Source organism: Vicia villosa, linkage group LG1 (assembly GCF_029867415.1).
Source record: "Vicia villosa cultivar HV-30 ecotype Madison, WI linkage group LG1, Vvil1.0, whole genome shotgun sequence".
In the NCBI taxonomy this organism is placed as follows: Eukaryota; Viridiplantae; Streptophyta; class Magnoliopsida; order Fabales; family Fabaceae; genus Vicia; species Vicia villosa.
Window position 1 is genome coordinate 30,267,850 of NC_081180.1, and position 5,473 is coordinate 30,273,322.

Below are 5,473 nucleotides of genomic sequence, written 5' to 3' on the forward strand. Positions count from 1 at the left end.
AATGATCTTTTTTATTATTTTTTTGCTTAAAGGGAGGGCCGAAGCCCGAAAAAAGAAAAACAACTACAAAATATCAGTCATAGGACAATAACCCCGTTCACATAGCATCCAAAAGAGGTTGCATAAAATCTGGCGCCTCCTCATAAATAACAAAATCTCTTATCATGCATCCATGCTTAGCTAACTTATCCGCACACCAATTTGATTCTCTATAAACATGAGACACTATGACAACCTCATGCTTTTTGTAACACCCCCAACTCTATACTAAACAAATAAGGCATACATTTGCGTAAATCAGAGTAAAGAAGCATGCACCTCACGAGGGCGTTACACATATTTCAAAATAAAACAAGCATTTTATCTTTAAACATGCAATGGTCATTTCCAAATAACACGGGATTTAAAACAACATGCAAATCACAGCGGAATAATCATCTCATCAAATAAATGGTAAAGTCGAATGATTCCCATACATCATCCACCATATCTCAACATCTCGGCTCAAGGTCATTCATCAACAAAATAACGTATTCAAATAGAAAATACAGTACGAGTAAACAAATATCTCATAACAACAAGTCATAAAATATAAACCCAACCCCATGTGTTACATATGACCAGAGCACAAGTGACTACTTAGTCACGACACCTTACAAAGATATAAATCTCTAAGCTAAGCCTCCTTCGAAGCATCGCTATCCATGAAACCTGCACGTTACCAACAAAGGATAACATTCAAATTGAAGGGTGAGAATTCAACTTCTTATAGATAAACATAATATGGGAAATGTAAAACACAACAAGGATACATTTCAAGAATTCATCACTCTTCACATAAACATGCATCATATGCAATTAATCAAGATTCACATATTCATGTCATACAACTTAGCTCATTCAATTCCACATAATCAAACATGATTTCTAAACAATGTATATAATCATGTTTCACCAACATGTAGATTCTAAGTACATATCCTTTTCGACAACATTCACGAAGTAACAATTGTATTCAAACATAATCATATTCTAAATATACAAGTTATCATCACATAATCACATACACATGTTTTTCCAAATATATAGACATGTATAAGATTCACCGATGTATCACAAGTATGAACATGTATCACCAAATGCACATATTCATCTCTATCCCATTTCACAAAACATCATAGAATATATTTACATCATTGGAATCGTGTCATTAATATTACAAGTATACATGTAACCACCTCTCTTACACATGTATCATCCTCAATCAAACATGATTCACATATCCACACACACACACACACACACACACACACACACACACACACATATATATATATATATATATATATATATATATAGTACATATAAATTCAGATCTACATCACATATGTTTCAATCACATATATCACATTCATAACACAACAACTATTCATATCAAATGAACCACAAATCCACATATATGCATATCCACCAACATCATTCCACACAATTCATATCACATAAATCATACCAACAACAACATTTCACACCGACACGTGCGACTCTAGTGTGACTCAATGCGATATGCATGTGGATCCCTCCGTTATCATTTTCAGTCACGCCGATTGCCACTCTCTACGGACAAGATAACCACCTCAAAGCCCCATACTCTTTAAGCTTTCAAACCCCATACTCGTTAGTTTTGGGACAAGCAAATAATCTTCGCAAGATTACCCGACATTGCCACTTTCAAAGACTCATGCTTGTGTACGTGTGCAACAAAACAAGACTCATGCATTTAAGACGATCTCTCTATCTCTTAAACTACACAATCACATCTTTACAACTTTGCACAACATTACACAACATGAATTTCAATCCAATATCACACATCAATTAGCATTTATCAATCAATCACATAGTTCATGACATTAACATCTCATAAGGCATCCATGAACATTAGTCATACAAGATTCATCCATAACATACACATATAACTACATGTTATTTTCAATTAACATCATAATTAAATTAAACAAATGCCAATAAACCCTACTCTATCATGTAGAAAATCTCATTAGCTTCCTAACACTTCGAACGGCGCACAAAACGGAGTTACGGATCAAAAGTTATGGTCTTTACAAAATCTGCTCAAAATTGAACCTCTAGGTCGACGCAAACTCAGTTAGGTCGACTCAAAACTCCTCTAGGTCGACCTAACAAAAGGAAAAATAGATTTTTGGCATTCTGGACTGTTTAGGTCGACTCAGGTTCTGCATAGGTCGACCCAGGCTGCGTGAAAACTCAGATTTCACCATTTTTCTTCCCTAATCCCCTCATACAATATCCATTAACCCATACACAATCCCTACATCAATTGAAAACGAATTTTGCACATATACAAGGTTCCTAAACATGTTCCTAACCATGGGTCATCCCTACAACACATTGAACATGAACAAACCACAAAATCCAATTGATTTCACATAAACCCTATCATTTTCTAAATTCATGAAATGGAAGAATAGAAAGCATACACAACATTACCCAATCATATAAACCTATAAGAACTTGGATTCAAACCCTTACCTCTTGAATTTCTCCTTCTAACTTCAAGAAATCTACAATTCCTATTCTCTTGTTCTTTCTCCTCTCTTCTCTTCTCTTCTTTTCCCCAAATTGTGTTATCTCTAAAACCCTAGTTTTCCTCTTCTTACTATATTTCTCTTAATGGGCTCAGTTATGTTATTACCCACCCATCCAATTATTAATTAGGCCCAATACATAGTATACTACTAATAACTTAATTAAATCATAAAACACAAATATGCATATAATTAGATATTTCAATTAATTAGTAATACCACATAATAATTAAATAAACAAATAATTAATAAAACACACAAATAAGCTAATAAATAAAATATCTAATAAAATCGGGCTGTTACAACTCTCCCCCACTTAAAAGATTTTCGTCCTCGAAAATTCTCTTCAAGCAACTAACCCCAAGTACAAATCCTTCATTCAACCTTCAAGTACCTTCACTTCTAATCTCAAATCACTCCGCGAACTTCTTCAGAACCCAAAATAAAACTTCGGAGTTGTATCCAAAACAATACTTGACGGAATACCATACAAACACACAATCCTCTCAGTGTACAACTTAGCAAGTCCTTCCATCAAATAATCCATCCTTATCGGAATAAAATGAACACATTTGTCCGTCTATCCATAATAATCCAAATCGCTTCACATTTACTCGACGTTCTCGGAAAACCCGAAACAAAATCTGTAGAAATATGATCCCCCTTCCACTCAGGAATAGATAACTGTTGTACAAACTAAACGGTTTCTGACAAGTCCAACTCAAATACACAATTCCGCTATATCCCTCTTCATACTTTACCACTAAACGTTTACCTCAAATCTTGTTACATTTTAGTAGCATTATGATGTATACTCAAACCATTACAATGTCCTTCATTTAAAATTCTCTTTTCCAAATTCGAAGTATCAGAAATGCAAACTCGATCATGACCTTTCATGACTCTAATCTCGTCAATCTGAAAGTGATTACCTTTACCTTAATTAATCCATGCCATCTCGTCAACCAATTGCAATCCAATTTCTGACTCTCTCTAATCTCGTTAAGAACACCAGACGTAGGCTTCAACATACTAAGCTTAATGCAAGGAGACGTCGCTTCACAACCAAACTTAACTCTCTAGATTGTTCCAACAATTTCCAACTCTTGGATCCTCAACATAGAAATATGCAATGACTTCCTACTCAATGCATCGGCTACAATGTTCGCTTTTCCAAGATGGTAATTCAAACCAAAATCCTAATCTCTCAAGAATCTAACCATCTTCTTTACTTCATTCTCAACCCTTGTAGTCACTACGCACCTTAATTCTCGATCCAAACAATAATGTCTCTTATGTTCCAAAACAAACACAACGACATACAACTCCAATGTATAATCGAATAATTCTTATCATGAACTTAAAATTACCTTGAAGTATAAACTACCACTTGTCGATATCTGCATCAACTCACCTCATCTCGAATCTCATATCCCAGAAAATTCACATCTTCCAACCAAAACTCGCATTCAGAAAGCTTCGCACAAACTTATTCTCTTTTAACATCCATTACACAATCCTTAATGTTCAATATGTTCATCGTCACTCTTAGAATCAAAACATCTTCAAAACACTACCTCATAGGACATTCCTTTTTCTTACTCGACAAAACAAGTGTAGCTCTACGACCATACACTTAGACAAATGAAACTCTTCTCAACAACTCCTCAATTCGACTCTTCAACTTCTCCTTAGTCGCTTTACACAATACCGAGTTAGTAAGGGAAATTTATCTCATCCAATACGATCTCGTCTTCTATCAACAATAGATTAAGGGTGATCAAGTCCTCAATTTGTCAATAGACAGTCGAAAATCATAATGAAACATAAACCATCGTTACTAAACCATAATAGTGTTCCTCCAGAACTCACACTCGAAATTACTTAAAACACCAAGATCCAAAATTCCTCTTAAGATTACAATTACTTGCTTCAACTCCAAACAGTTCATACCAAAATTCTCATCAACTTGTTCTAGCGGAAAACAAATTAAATCAATTCCCAAAATCTCTCCCAAATATACTCGACGCACAATTCAAACACACATAAGAAGTAGAAACAAAACCCATAGCAGGTGTATCAATAACCATACTTCTACGCATATCAGATAACACAAGATTTAACCTCTTAGCACAATCCAAAGAAATAAAAGAATGCATTGCATCATTATCAGTAATAGCAATAAAAGGTGTACCATTAATAAAGCACGTACCTTGGATTAGCCTATCATCGGTAGTGGTCTTAGCACCCGACAACGCAAGTACTTTTCCCTTCGCTTGTTCCTTCTTCGGCTTGTCACACTTGGTACTAATGTGACCTTGCTCTCCACAGTTGTAGCAAGTCACCCTCGAACCCGCTCTATAATTAGCAGCTATGTGGCCTGGCCTGCCACACTTGGAACAAGTAGCAACCTCTTTCTTACACTCAGCAGCACGATGACCTTCAACACCACATTTGAAACACTTAAGTGGAGTAGGAGTCCCTCCCCCACTTAGATTCTTGCCAAAACCAAATTGTTTCCTCTTGATATGATAAGGTATCCCACTGGATTATCCTTTTCCTCGTTTCAACTTTAGAAACTCCACTTCTTTCTTCCCACGCACATCTTTTGGAAAATAGTTTTCCAAAAATGTATCACGAAAAAGAGTCCAAGTGACTTCAATACCTTCTTGTTCAAATCTTCGCACGGTATTACTCCACCAATCGTCAGCTCCTTTCGTCAGCATGTGAGTACCCAACTGCACCTTCTGTACATCCGTACAAATCATGATTTGAAAAATCTTTTCCATTTCTCTCATCCATGCATGTGCTTTGTCCGGTCCATACTTTCCTTCAAAAGTCAGCGGATT